The following is a 16,094-nucleotide window of genomic DNA, read 5'->3' as shown; positions in this document are numbered from 1 at the left end:
TGGGTGGGCCGGGACCTGTAGCCATTATCGCGCAGCCATTGGCATAGAAATAATGGTAATTCTTCTGGTGGCGAAGGGAGTTTCGATATGTAGAAGTTAAACAAAAGCGGCAATGGAAAACCATCATGTTTAATTCTTCTGGGCTTAGAGGCTCCGTTCTTGAATTGCACCGATGTCTGCCGGCCAGACAGATAATCCACCTTTTGAAATTAGGAGGAAGAGGGGACCCTTACAACTCTTTCCAGTAACGTGCCGTGTTTGACTGTATCAAAAGCTTTTGATACGTCTATTTCTACTGGTAGTATTGTTACGTACCATAAATGTGTATACATGGGAAATTTTGTTAAGAATAAAACTAAAAGCCCCATTTCTTCAAAGTAGGAGTGGTCCTCATCCGCTTGTGATTGGATCAATATATAATACCAAGGACTATATTTCCGGCGGCAGCCGTGGTGCGATGGTAGCGGGCTCCGACTACCACACAGAAGATCCTGCCATGAAAAGCTCTCAGTGAAAACTCATCTGGCTAGCAGATGTCGTTCGGAGTCGGCATAAAACAAAAAGGTCCCGTCCCGCCAATTTGTAGGAAAAATTAAAAAGAGCATGACGCAAATTGGAAGAGAAGATCGGCTTAAAATCTCTTCGGAGATTATCGCGCCTTACATTTATTTTCGCCTCATTGCAAAGTGATATCATCGGCTTTTGTTAACGGTTTGCAAAACTTTTAAATTTGCTTCTGCATAATGTAGGCGGCGCCACGCCAATTTTACAAAATTGTAATAAATTTATATTGTACATTGTAACTTTTTTTTATCCACTCATCAAGTTTCACCATTTCAGCAGTATTTGTTAAAGTATTGTCCCTTTTTTCCCATTTTTTGAAAGTAGGCATGGATATATTCTGACTTCGACGATTTTCAATACCAATATATCGTCGACGATCCTGTAAAAGCTGCTAACTCCATCCACTAAAATTTCACAGTAGAACGAAAAAGCTCTTTTGCATGACAGGTTAAAATGTATTAAAATTTTATGGAGTTAGCAGCTTTTCATAATTTTGTAGGAGTTAGTGATTCTGGACAATAAAGGCATACTTTTCTTTTACCACCATATGCAGAAATCGTCCCACTCCACCATCATCAAAAAGTCGGTTAAATGCGGAGCTATTACCGCATCGTCGACGATCTCAATTTATGCTCAAGCTATGGTGTTAATGGACTGAACTTTGCTGAAGCTTTTTCTTAAACCCCGGTCTACAATCGGCACTTGGTAAAATATTGGGGAAAAGTTTCGAAGTAGAGTATCGATACTTTACTCAGTACTTGGAAAAAAAGCACCGGGTACGAAATACTTGAGTATTTTTTGGGAAAAGTATAGATACTCTCACTCAGTACACGGATCGTTCTATCACTTAGAACGTCAATAAATGCTACTTTTGATTAAAAAGGCAATTGGAAAGTTAAGTCCTCTCTCAGCAACGGATATCTTGCTCTACAAGGCAATGTATGGTGTAGAAGCCTGGACGGTGACAACATCTACGGGCGGCGACGGCGAGTAACGAAGAAGATTAAATGATGAGCTGTACCAGCCTTAGACTGGCTGGGCCATGTTATGCGAATGAAGAACGAAAGGCCGACCAAAAAGTACTCGTATGGAAATCCGCGGAGGCACAGAAAAAGCGGCCACCATTCCGCTGGAAAAACCAGGTGGGAAAAGAATTAAATTTTATTGGCGGTTACTAGTTGGCGCTAGTTGTTGTTGTTGTGTTGACAGTGCTTCGCCCCATTCAATGTGTGCGAAAACTCACGTTTGTCATCAAAGTCCTCAACGGAAGTCCAAGGAAACTGGCAGTTTCAACAGGGGCGGACCATAGGGAGATTTTTGTTAGAGGCGTAGGTTCCGTCCTACAATTGAAAACACATATGACACCAATGAGGACACATCGAATGCAAGACATACATTACGTACTTCGGCCAAAACCATTTAAACGCTTAAGTGCGAATTAAGTAAGTGTGTATATAAGTAACTAGTGCATACTGTGGATGAAAGTCCAGCTCTCTCTTATATAGATACGAGTTACGTAGAGATCTTTCAAGATTTAAGCCAAGTAGAGCCCCTGTTATGGCCCACTTGGGAGATTCACTATTGGAACGTACCAGTGGCTAGTGATAGGGAAAAGGTTAGGATTCACCCTCACTCATGTTTGCCTGGGGTGGTTAAAACAAAATTTTGTTAGTTTCGTGCGGGTGGTATCGTCAAAAATTCCCATGACATTAACGAGTTTTCAATAACACCTGGCTCAATTGTGTAAGTGGCTCATCTCATCAGCTGATTTTATTCGTTTCATTGTACAGGCATAGAGATTGTCAAAAGGAGATGGCAAACGCAAAATGCAACCGATGCATTGGCAATTAATGCGCTGTCGTGGTGGTAAAATTTTACCTAATTTAGCGCACAACGTTCCCACAACACACAAAAGTTGCAAAGTTTTACGCTTTCTCTACGTTCCATTCACCTAACATCAACACAAAGGTTTGACAGCCGGAACGCGACATGTATAATGCTGTAGGGATGAGCTAACCATAACAATGAACCAATCGATAATCGCCGCCACAGTTGGATGACTGCGTTTTTCCATCCCTGAATGGAATAGAAACATTTTTCTAACAACGCCAGGACGGCATTGTGCGCCATTTGCGGAAAGGAAGATAGAAAAGTGCGTTGAGTGTGGTCGGCCGCGAAAATTATTGCTCCCGAAAAAGAGGAGAACAAAAAAATTTGGCAAAGGTGGTGGCCGAAAATTGAAAAATCGGCAAAAGTTTTTGTAGCGCGTGCTAAACCCGTATAATTATTAAAAATATTTACTGAGCGCAGTTTGTCGATAATTTGTTGTTTAATTACGCGTGTATTATACCGCCAGCTAGCGAACAAAAGCTTTCGTGCGGACATTACCGTATTACAGCCACACGTCGCCATTCGACAAAGCAAGCACAAGAAATCCTGTGTGCGTTTCGTAAGTGTGAAGGGACCTTTTTAGGAACAGCATATCATCAAGCACGCTCTTTAAGTGTGCTTAGCGCAACCACCACCAACTGCGCCAACCACCATCGCCAGTGGCCACAACAACCACTGGACCGCGCAACCACAACCGCAACCCCATCGGCAGCGCCAACCAAACGCGCCGCATCCACTAGGCTTACCACCAGCACCAGGTATAACAACCACGGTAGGGCCGCTGAATATAGGCCTTCGGCAACAACACCAGCAGAGCCGCTAATCATAAGCCTGCTGCAACACCAGCTACAACAACAACAGCATGGCCGCTAAGCATAGGCCTGCTGCAACATCAGCTACAACAACAACAGCAGGGCCGCTAAACATAGGCCTGCTGCAACACCAGCTACAACAACAACAGCGGGGCCGCTGAACTTAGGCCTGCTGCAACACCAGCTTTAACAACAACACCAGCAGGACCGCTAAACATAGGCCTGCTGCAACAACACCAGCCTTAACAACAACAACAGCTTGAACAACAACACCAGCAGGGCCGCCGAACATAGGCTTGCTGCAACACCACCAGCTTTAACAACAACAACAGCAGGGCCGCCGAATATAGGCCTGCTCCAACAGCACCTACAACCACAACAACGTTTGAAATTTGGTGAGTTCGTTCCGGATACGGAAAACCCCATTTTTTTGTTACCTTAAGTTTAATGAACTTATATTAAATTTCTAAATTAAAACCATCTTAAATATACCTAAATGTAGGTATATGCCAACATCAAAGAAAAAAGAGAGAGGGAAAATACTTGATATTTCGGTTCTAATTGTCCTTTTAGTTCATTTGTTCCTTTAGTTCGGTTTATCTATGGTATTCCTTCTCACTTCTCGTTCGCGAACATTGTAAATTCATACATACATACGTAGGAATTCTGAGCACAAATGTCAATGAGGCTACCTGCGTGTGGTATTCTTTGTGTGTGGCATTGCTGCAACAATATATGTATGAACTAATTATGGGAAACATCTTTTGTAAAAAACTAATTACATTCCTTAAACTTGAAAGGATCATATTTACATTTGGTGTCTGGGCTCTTCCAATTTCCTCGATCCTCCGAAAGTTGTAACTTCTTTTTTTGAAGTTAATTAACCATATATGTATAAATTACTTATTTACTCATAACTCATTTAAATATACCTACACCAGGCTTTTAATACTATGCACGTATATGACGCCTAGGGCGCATTCGTTTTAAATATAATTAGATTGCAAGGAATAACACTTTTAAAAGGCGTGAATTATTGCCGCTGACGGCCAATAAGCACTGAACTTTTTGCACCATCTGTGAATGATTGTCGAAACGTTAATATTTACTGCAAACCCAAATTGGAAAATTAAATTTAAAATTATTATTAGATTTAAAATCAAATGAATAATTATAACAAAGAATTTGGTATCAAATGCATAGTCATGATAAATGCATTGACTGTATATGTAAATTTAGCTTGAAGAGACTATATACGCTAATCCGTACGCTATATACACATATTAATAAAGAGTGTTCAACCATTTCCATTTTCCTTTATCGAAGATTAATACATTTATACATAAATTGATATATAAGAGCTTCTCTGATTTTCAACTTCACAAGCAAACATACTATATGTTCTAGATAATTAATTTAGAAAAGTTTGGTCTGTACCTTTCTGATAGTGTGAGGCCCATTCTGAACTGCATACAAGCTTTTAATATAGTTTTTATTACATAACTTTCTTAGGTGGTATACACAATGCGTATAACAGATTTAAATGAAATAATTAAACGCATTGAAAACATACAGGTACTTCTTTTTGTCTAGATGCAGGTAAAATGTACTCAACATTCTCAAGGATACTGCTTAAGTTTGATAACAAATGCAATTGTTTGAAAGCCTAATATATTTATCGCTAAATCTGCGAAGACAAGAAGCTATTTCTTATTAAAAGCCTAGAATTCTTCTTTAACTTTTCCCTTTTCCAGAAAAATTTAGTATGTACAAATATAAGAATTGCTCCCATGCGCTGTAGGGTTATTTTATGTAAACCCAAAACAAACAAAAATTGTATCGTTTGGATTTTTTTTTGGAATGAATTGTGAATAAAAGCCTTGTAATAATGCGAATGCTGATGTCTAGACTTATTTAGAAGGCATAGGGTATGCAGGTAAGGGGCCACCGAAATATAGGTGCGTCGGTGGCCATGGATTTGCGGGTGGGTCATGTACCGGGCGTCGCAACAAGTCCCGCGGCGCCCCCTATGTACATTCGGCTCTTTTCTATTTTTATTTTTATTTTCAGCTGTTTCAGCTTCTTTTGTTTTAGCAGTTAGTAACCGGTAATTGCCGGTTCGGTAATATTTTTTGCGTTTACTTTTTTTTTGAAGTTTTGAATTTGAATGTTGTAACGGTCTGTCCGTGGCATCCGGTTCTGTCGGATGTTGTTTTAGTTTGAATTTGAGCGTTTTGAAATAGTTCAGCCCTTTTGACAGCATATTCAAGGTAAGAAGCGCCATCGGCTATGGGGTACTATTCATAAGTGGTGGGCGTGGCATCTGGCTAGGCGGATCTGATAATATGAAGCTAAATAGCTCAATCAAGCACTAGATAATACCAGCCCGCATAAGAAAGCTTAGCAATCAGAGAACCAAATAGTTGTATTTTTTGTGAGCTTAGAAAATCGCTTGAGAACGAGGAATTGTTGACCAAAAAACTTAGATGGTAATAAGGAAAGTCTACATGTAGGTCCGACTTCGCTAATTTGCAGGAATAAAAAAGAAGCACGCTGCAATCGGAAGTGAGGCTCAACTTAACATTCAGGCGTATATCGCGCCTTGTATTTTTCTTATTTTCGATATTCTAAATGACGGAGTGTCCAATGATTATAGCCATGGCCCAGAGGGAGTGCGAGGTTGGATGTAGTCTCGAAAGCGTGTATACTATACCGTATCATCTTTGTGGGGTATTTCAAAGAGGAGGAATGTCATTCTAACTGGGAAACCTTCAAGTTAAATCAGACTGGAAATATTTCCATTACAAGCTTTTTAAATTTAGTGGAAAGATTTTCAGTTTCAGGACCGCTATAATTGACTGGGTCTGCTAATTTTGCACTAACCACTCAACTGTGAGTAAATCGTTGTGTATATATGCACTACCCCTAACTGTGCTAATAAAAAAACTCCGGCAAGGTCGTAAGCTTAATTACTATTTGCTAGGCGGCGTACGTGTAACCGACTCAATTGTGGCCACTAAGAAGTGACCTTATTCTCACTTGTGGGCTTTAGCTACTGTAAAATCTATACTCGGAGAAAGATTATTAACATCATGCAGCAACCTCACTCTCAGTATATCAGGAATCTTGCATGTATCCATCGTAAGTGCAGTTGTCTGGAAAGCAGGAAATCCATGTACTTATCCAGATTCAGATATGTGGTACAAGGATAATTAAAAATGTGAGAATAGAGAATAAACCACTGTTCTATAAGCGGATCTACATAATACTTTCCTCTTCTCCTCGTGGCCATAAAGACACTCACCAACTCTTGGCCGGATAGTGATCCGGTACGTTGCAGAATAAAGCACCATTAAGGTGTTAGCCCGACTCGTCGTTCTAGAAGCTGGTTGATGAATAGTTACTCTCCTTAGCGATTTGGAAGCCTAAAACGAGAACAAAAGGTCGTTAAATTATCTTACCGGTTCATACCAAGCGAAACTCCGTTCTTAAAAGAAACACACTGGAGAAAGCTGCAGGCTTGTCAAAGCATCACCTACTCAGTGAGGGGGAAAGTCTCTTAATAAAGGAGAGATATGAAATACTGAAAAAACAGTTTATGTTCCAACTATTTTGAACTGCAAGTTTCCTTTGACTTCCGTTAGAGGATATTGATGACAATTTGTGACTGATGGAAAATTTTGCATGGGGCGAAGCACTGTTTCAAGACCGAGTTTTTCAGTGCAAGTTTAAACTTCAGTTAAAGCTGACTCCAATTTAACATTACCGCTTTGCTCGATAACATAAAATTTTACACTTCATCTTAGTTTAATCGGCCAAAGTGGTCGAAAGAATATCATCAAAGAAGGTGAAATTATATATAATAAAATATAATTATAATAATAAATATATATATATAATAATAATATTTAATTTCTTTGGTATCATTCTGTACGGAGCTTTGTGAATTCAAAAACATATTGCCCACACTTTATTTTACCCCTGTTGACTACCCTTGTTGACTAGCCAAGGCGCGTTGTTTACCAATTGACGTCGCTGTGCGAAAACTCCACTCACCAATTTCTCAGGTCGAAATAAACAACTATTATCTAATAACTCTCTGTGTCACCCTGTGCAATTGAACCATAGATGCAACATGTAGGTGGCGCATCTACGTTTTATTTTTAAACGTGAACAAAAGAGAACGCAATCAGCTGTAAATGGACTGTCAAATTTCATTAGTTTTTTCTCTGTTGTGTTTTGGTATTCGCTCCAAATTTTTTGGCTTAATGTGCCGTGTCACCAAAAATGTATAATTTTTAACAAATACAATTGCAAATAGTGTAATGGCAAGCGATAAACAATTATAAAGTGCTGATAAATAATTGCATAAAACGAATTCCAAAAGTGCATTGTCATACGGTTGATAATCCACAGCGATAGGTGACTTCTTGCAAGTGTCCTTTTGGGCATTTGTACTGTTTGGTTCATTGATCTCCCCTCAAACCACTTTGTTTATGAAAGGTGAGTCAATCAGAATGTGCAAAATATGTGTTTATAATTAAATTTTGCTAATAACTTCGTACTAGCAACAATCTAGAGCTGCTGTTGTTGTTGTTGTTGTAGCAGAGCTGCTCTCGGCTTATTATGTACATATGTAAGGCAATGTACATATTCTAACTAGACCCAGCAATCGCTTAACTCTGGCCAATGTTTTTGTTGTGTTAACAGTGACAATCATGAATGAATGCGGAGTGTCCCCACATGGCACAAACTATCCCAGTTATTGTTGTAGTAGCAGTGCTTCGCCCCATCCAATAGGCACGACCAATCACAAATTGTCATCAATACCCTCTAACGGGAGTGCAAGGAAACTTGAAGTTTCAACAGGGGTGGCTCATAGTGAGTGGGTTGCTAGAAGCGTTCGACACTGCAATTGAAGAGATGGTTGGTGTCATGTGGGGACAATGCAATCAGGACATACATTTTGATTCTGGATAGGTAATATTTTAACCAGTTACAGTACCCAGATCTCCCAAGGGAGAGAGCGTTGCTCTTCTGCCATTTCTGGGAATTTTTCTTAAAGAACTGTATTCGTCGGGAAATTCGTGGCATAAAGGTCTGACGCCTGTTTGTGGATATCACTCAGGACTTGCTTGTGTTTTCTTTTTTCTGCTTCATACGGCTGTTCTCAGGTGCCGTATTTCCTCATAATGTTTACGGAGGTGACCCTTAAGCCCCTTGGAGGTGTGGTCTCATCAATCAGATGTCTGTTCGATTGCCCAAGTTCAACAGAAACTGTTTGTTCGGCGTTTCATTTCCCTCCCTCATTGTGTAGGTGGTGTTCTGGGGATATAAGTAGACAGCCCATAACTTTTCTGAGGGCAGAGTTTTGGCAGACCTGTATTTTCGGCTAATTGCTTTGTAAGTGGTTGTTGTTGTTGTTGTAGCACCTAATAGGTGCGACCGATCACAAATTGTCATCAATATCCTCTAACGGGAGTCCAAGGAAACTTGCCGTTTCAACAGGGGTAGACCATAATGAAAGGGGTGTTAGAGGCGTTGGTTCCACATTACAATTAAAGAGATGGTTGGTGTCATGTGGGACACATTGCAAGCGGGGCATACATTTTGTATGTCGGGGTTGATTCTGGGTTGGTAAGAGTTTAGCCTGTTACAGTATCCAGAACGAAGTTTAGCTAGAGTGACTCGCGTTTCCCTGGGAAGTATGCGTTCCTCTTCCGCAAGTGGTAATGAGCGTTTCCTTGTCATTACACCAAGTGCTACCAGCAAGAAATTTGCGGATTTTATTACGGCTCTGGATTTTCGGTACAATTGCGGTTGCATGCTCTCCAACATTTCGATATTTGCAGTGTCCATGTAAATGAGGTCGCCGATGATTTGGTCGGTGAAAATGTCAGGTTTTGCTATGCGAAAAAATGGAGAGTTCAGGGAGATAGCTGTTTATTTTATTACATCAGCGTAGGATACAAAACTGACTCCTTCTGGTGTTTATGGTAGCTTCGATATGTAGAAGTAAAACAAAAGTGGGGATAGGAAACCACCCTGTGGTACCCCTAGTGTAATTATTCTGGGTTTAGATGTTATGTCTTGAATTGCACCGATGCTTGCCGACCAGACAGATAATTTGTGGTACCCCTTTTGTGACTTGGGGGAAGGGAGAACCCTTCCAAGTCTTGCAGTAACGTGCCGTGGTTGACCGTATCAATAGCTTTTGTTAGGTCTACCGCAAATAGTGCTATCCTGTGGTCGGATTTTTGATTTGATCCGCAATTTATCTGCTTGTTAATGGCGTTTAGCGCGGTGGTAGTACTATTTAGTTTTCTAAAACAATGCTGATTATTGGCAAGACGCAAATTTGCAGTGAAATAGGCAAGCAGAATGGCTTCAAGTGTCTTGGATACTAGCGATAGGGGAGATATCGGACGATAAAATTCTCCTATGTTAGCTTGTTTCCCAGTCTTAAATAGCGGGACCACCCTGGCTATTTTCCATTTTTCGGCGATGACGAAGGCGGACTGGGACAGGTGAGTGAAGAGTGAAGAAATGTGCTAGATAATTAAATCTCTCTTTGCCTAGGTTTTCAAGCATCGGCATGGCTATGCTGTCTGGGCCTAATGATTTAGAAGGTTGTGGACATTGGAAACCGTTCTGCTCCCTCATTTCACGGCAAATCTTTGCCTAGCCACGCACCAACTTGGCTTCCGTAAAATGCACAGCACCACCACCGCGTTAAATGCCATTAACACTCAGAGTAATTACGGATTAAATCAGCAAAAACCCCATCATAGGACGGTGCTCGCTTTTGACACAGTCAACCAGGGCACGCTGCTCCAAGACATAGAAGGCTCACACCTTGCCGCTTGTCTAAAAAGATGGACTGCTAATTATATGAGTGGTCGGCAGGCGGCGGTTCAATTTAGGAACGAAATTTCTAAACCTAGAAAAATTAAACAGGTGATTCCACAGGGTGTTGTCCTATCCCCGCTTCTGTTTAATTTTTACATATCAAAACTTCCTTCCCCACCAGAAGGAGTCATAATGTTGTTGTTGTTGTTGTTGTAGCAGTGCTTCGCCCCACAACAGCTGCGACCGATCACAAATTGTCATCAATATCCTCTAACGGGAGTCCAAGGAAACTTGCTGTTTCAACAGGGGTGGACCATAATGAAAGGGGTGTTAGAGGCGTTGGTTCCACATTACAATTAAAGAGATGGTTGGTATCATGTTGGGACACATTGCAAGCGGGGCATATATTTTGTATGTCGGGGTTAATTCTGTATAGGTAAGAGTTTAACCTGTTACAGTATCCAGGACGAAGTTGAGCTAGAGTCATAATCATTTCCTATGCTGACGTCTGCACGATTATGGCTACAGGACCTAGCCCGTCAGTTGATGAATTAGAGTCTAAAATAAACAGCTGTCGCCCCGATCTTTCCAGTTTCTTCACCTCGCGCAACTTGACATTATCACCGACAAAATCCACGGCCACCCTGTTTACGACGTGGAAGGAACAGATGTCGCAAATATTGGACGTACGCGTCGATGGTGTCACACTACCGACTGTCAATCACACAAAGATCTTAGGGGTAACGTTCGATAATACTCTAACCTTCAAGGCTCATGCCACCGAAATTGCTTCTAAAGTACAAAGTCGCAACACAATCCTTAAGTCGCTTTCCGGCAGCACATGGGGAAAAGATAAAGAAACGTTGTTAACCACTTACAAAGCAATTGGCCGGCCGCTCATGAGCTACGCGTCACCAGTCTGGTCGCCTGATCTTAAAAATACACACTGGAATAGGCTACAGGCCTGTCAAAATGCTGCAAACAGAACTGCCACTGGATGTCTCCTTATGACTCCCGAACATCATCTACATAGTGAGGCCAAAGAGCTCAATATGAAAGAGTACAACGGAATGCTGAAAAAGCAGTTCTTGCTTAATTATCACAAAACAGGACATCCTAGCAAACAACTGCTTGATTATGTTGAAAAAATAAAACGATAATTTTCGGTGATATAAACTTTAATACGATACGAAACTTCTAGTACATTTATGTCCTAACGTTAAATATTTGCTTGTTTTATAATTGTGTTGCTTGGCACGTCTACAAATCTAATACAATGTTATCCCTATATTTTGCCTTTTATATCTTAAAATCGTATGATCAAATTCCGTTAATTAAATACATATATGTATGTCAAGTTATACAGAGTAAAGTATATGGACAAATACAGAGTAAAGTAAATGGACGAATACAATGCAAACAAAGAATACAAAAATTATGGAATACATGAAATGTCACAGGGTGACCTAACACCCCACCCCCCGTGGATCGCTCGAAAATTCACCATCAAGCATAAGCCTGGCAAGGCGAGAGGCCGGTCTGCGTAGACTTCCGTTAATTGTATTAACTTCCACCACTCGTACCTGGCCGTCTCTAGCTGGGAAAACTTGGGTAATGCGGCCTCGTTGCCACAATCTGCGAGGCAATGCCGAGTCGATCAAAATAATCAAGTCGCCGACTTGAAGGGGAGGCACTGCTTCCTGCCACTTTGTTCGGCAAATCAACTGAGGTAAATTATCTCTGGTCCAACGTTTCCAAAGGCGATCTTTTAAGCTCTGCGCAATATCTTCTCATCAACGGGATGAGGCGTTTGAGTCGAATTGACACAACCTATCATAAAGTGATTCGGGGTAAGTGTTTCATCCTCTTCGTGTGATATAGGGAGATCTGTTAGTGGGCGTGAATTGACAATATTTTCTGCTTCTATTAGAACACTTTGCAACGTATGTTCCTTTGGGGCTACTTGCCGGAGGGTTTTATTAAGCAGCGATTTGACAACTCGTATTAAGCGTTTCCAACAGCCACCGGAACTAGGATTTGCAGTACACTTAAATATCCACTCGATTTGGTGCTTAGTGGCTTCGTCTCGAATGCGGTCTGTGTCTAACAGCTGTTCAGCGGATGCCAGCTCTCGTTGTGCCCCAATGAAATTGGTGCCGTTGTCGGTTCTCAGCCTTACTGGGGTACCACGTCGATTCACAAAATTACATAGGCACAAAATGAAAGCGTCGGTGGATAGATTTTCCGCCAGCTCGATGTGGACGGCTCGTATTGTTAGGCATGTAAATATGACACCCATCTCTTTTCTCTGCGTCTACCGATTGAGACATCAAACGGCCCAAATAAATCAACGCCAGATTAAGTAAACGGACGTACAAACGGCTTTACTCGGTCGGGAGGCAGCTGACCCATTAGAGAAGCTTTCGGTTTCGCTTTATCGATACAGCATACAAGACATCTACTTTGAATTCTCTTGTGAAGCGACTTCAGTTTTGGTATCCAAAATTTTTATTTAATAGCATTGATAGTTACTGCCACATTTTGATGATGATTCTTCTCATGATAATGTTGGACGATAATCTTTGAAACAATATGTTGGTGTGGCAATAAAATAGACCGACGTGCTTGAATTGCAAATACGCTCCCTCATCAATGCGACCACTCAGGCGCAAGATGCCACTATGATCCAAGTGCGGTGATAATTTTTACAGTGAACTTTGTTTTTTAAGCTTACGTGACGCGGACAGCTCGGTAATTTCATTTCCAAAATGTTCATGTTGCACCGCCTTACATATGGTATATTCGGCCTTTTCGATTTCTGCTGTTGTAAGCTGTGGTGGTAAACGCACTCTTTCCATACTTGCTCGGAACAGCTTCGTTGCTCTAAGAACCCAAGCTGCAGTGCGTTGCAACTTCCAATAAGAGCTAAATCTTTCAAAATGTATGATTTTGCTGGCCGGCTGTATGTGTAATATGCGATTCAGAACCTCTTCCTCAAGTAGTGACGATGACGGCTTAATTGTCATGACAGGCCAATATTGTTCGTCCAGCTTTAAACAATCGGGACCCTTAGCCCATATACTATCACAATTAAATTTCGGTGGACTACACGGGCGTGTCGCAGCGTCTGCGGGGTTTTGGCATGTTGGCACCCATCGCCACTGATCTTGCGAAGTTGAGCCGAGTATTTCAGCGATTCGATGACCTACAGATGGCTTGCACTTTCGTTCGGCCGAATTCAACCAACGCAACACTGTATGTGAATCGCTCCAAAAAACTACCCGTTCAGCTGTAAACTCATGGGCGTTTACCACTAACTTGCCTTGTAACTCTAGTCTCGGGATGGACAAGAGTTTAATATGTGCCGTACACATTTTTCCCATGACAAAACTTAAATCAACAACGTCTTTGTGAGCTACTCTTATGTACCCAACTGCAGCAAACGCAACCTGACTCGCATCGACAAATATGTGAAGTTCAATTTGACTGTTGTTCGAGATATGTGTAGAGTAGCATCGTGGAATCTTGAACAGGCTCGCTTTATTGAACTCTTTTAACCAATGTAAACACTTTCTGTTCAGTTCCGCTGACATTGCTTCATCCCACCCGATATCAAATCTCCACATATCTTGAATGAGAAGTTTAGAAAATATCAAAAAATCAAGCAACATACCGAACGGGTCGAACACCGCCATCAGCGGGTAAGGGGGTCAGAATATACCCGCGGTAGGTATGCCTGTCGTAAGAGGCGACTAAAATACCAGATTCAAGGGGTGTGTAGCGCAACCCTTCAGGTTGCCAGCGCAATATAAAGCTTCTCCAAATCCAATTCTCAACCTCACCTATCCGCGGCGAATCCTGTTTCACTAACAGACGAGGCTCTGGCGACCCCAAGCTCCTCATGGATCTTGGGGGTGGGGAGGGAGGGGATGGCCTGAAGGTTTAATGTGGCCACATAAATCGTTCCCGAGATGGTCGGGCTAGCACCTTATTGGTGCTGTGGTACCGGAGCGTACCGGATCTGCATCCGGCAAAGGACCATCACATCGATAACACTCCCCAAAGCCTTCGGGGAGCAACCTTATCGCTACAACAACAACAACAACAACAACACCGCCATCACTATTTGTAACAGCTCCCGCTTTGTAGGGGCCCGTGTTCCCTCCAATACATCCTTGGGAACTCCATGGAACTTAGTGTGGAAGTCAAATGTGTCGTCGCAGGTATTCCAGTATAGGCCAAGATCTTGGAACGAAACTCCTAAGTTGGAACTCTGCTTCCTGATGAATTTTCACAATTTCTCGGCTGACTTCTTTGGCTTGCTCTGGCGAATTGAAACTAGCAACCATATCATCGACATAGTGTTTGTTTATTATGATTGGTGACGCTTCAGGATACTCCGACTTAAAGAGATTTGCACTTTTGTTTTTCACGTACTCAGCAATAGAGGGCGAGCAAACGGCGCCGAATATCATCGATGTCATCATATGCTCTTGAATGGGTTGGTTGATGTCACCATTTCTCCAAAGATAAAGCTGGGCATGTTGGTCGATTGGACGTACTTTAATTTGCGAAAACATTTCTCGTATATCTGCTGCAACTCCAATACGACCTTGTCGAAATTGTAGGAAAATTCGCATTAAAGGCTGTACCTGTTCGGGACCCTTCAGTAACGATGAATTTAGAGATGTACTATTTGCAGTAACTGCTGATTCGAAAACGATACGAAGTTTGCTTGGCTTGTGTGGGTTGCAGACAGCAAAATGGGGCAAGTCCCAAGTTTGAGCATACGACTCGGTGACTTCTTCTTGCGTTACTTTTCTTGCATACCCCTTTTCCACGTACTTAGCCATTTCCTCTTTGTAGCGTTCGGCGAACTTCTCGTCTTTATGCATACGCTTCTCAATCGATAACAAACGTCGTTCTGCCATTTCTCTGCTGCTTGGACGTTGCGGCGGAAACTTTTTCCAAAGCAGTCCTATTTCATAATGTTTATCGGGTCGGAGTATTGTTGTTTCTAGTATATGACGTGCTTGTTTATCTTCGTCCGACTCCAATTGTTCCGACGTTGGATTTACGCCGAAGCTATCAGCCTCAAAATAATCTGAAACCGTCTTATGTAAATTTTGTTCTTTTATGACCATAACTCGAGGACTTGACCTTGTTGACGATTTAGTTGGGCCATAGGCAACCCAACCCAGTGATGTTTTAGCGGCAATAGGGCTGACGTTATCGGCTTGTATCCAAGTTGTAGTGACATCTAGATACGCTTGATTTAAACCAATTAGCAGACTAGGCTTCGTGCTACTATAATTTTGTAAGGGTGCATGCTCGAAGTGTTCGAAGTTTTCTTTCGTGAATGACTGTTCAGGCAGATTCAGGTAATTCACGGTCTACGCATCCTTAAGCGTGAACTTCTTTTCTTCAAAACGGCTTCCAATTTCTACGTTGCCTTTAAACGATTGTTCCGTGACCACCCGGTCATCGTACCAGTGAAAAGTCAGCGGGTGACTTTGACCTCGAACCCCAATCTTTCTGGCGATATCCTCCTCCAAAATAGTAATTGCAGAGCCTTCATCGTACATTGCTAGGATTTCGTATTTACCATTTGGCCCGTAAATGTCGATAGGTAGCATCTTAAACAGTTGATTAGACGATTCATTGGGGAGGCGGCAGTTTAACATCGGTTGCACACTTCTATCACGCTGACCAGTTTGTAATGGCATCGTCGATAAGATCTTGTCGTTGTGTAAAAGCGAATTGTGGTAACGCTGACACCCGTCTATGCCACACATCTTCTTTGATTGGCATTTACCTGTAATGTGACCTTTTTTCAGGCAAGAAAAACATAACTTATTATTCTTTACATAGTCCCACCTGGTTTGTACATCATCGGATTGGAATGAATCGCACTTGGTGATCATATGATCACCCCTGCAACGAAGGCACGTTGGTGTTTCTGATGATATTTCTTCTTGT

The 16,094-nt window shown here is 41.7% G+C and overlaps 2 protein-coding genes across 2 annotated transcripts in view; one reads left to right on the top strand and one right to left on the bottom strand.

Annotated features, from left to right (window-relative positions):
• Positions 1-16,094, bottom strand: part of LOC137244667 (uncharacterized) — a 588,428-nt gene that overhangs the window by 54,235 nt on the left and 518,099 nt on the right. The window lies entirely within an intron of this gene.
• The window catches only part of Ntan1 (N-terminal amidohydrolase 1), a 380,170-nt gene continuing 371,579 nt past the window's right edge, over positions 7,504-16,094 (top strand). Inside the window, exon 1 of the mRNA XM_067773979.1 lies at positions 7,504-7,769. The gene's annotated coding sequence lies outside the window, so the exon portion shown is untranslated. The remainder of the gene's footprint in view (positions 7,770-16,094) is intronic.

This window comes from Eurosta solidaginis, chromosome 3 (genome assembly GCF_040869045.1).
Source record: "Eurosta solidaginis isolate ZX-2024a chromosome 3, ASM4086904v1, whole genome shotgun sequence".
Classification (NCBI taxonomy): Eukaryota; Metazoa; Arthropoda; class Insecta; order Diptera; family Tephritidae; genus Eurosta; species Eurosta solidaginis.
Note: the sequence above shows the minus strand (reverse complement) of the source record. Positions and strands in the feature narration are given on the sequence as shown.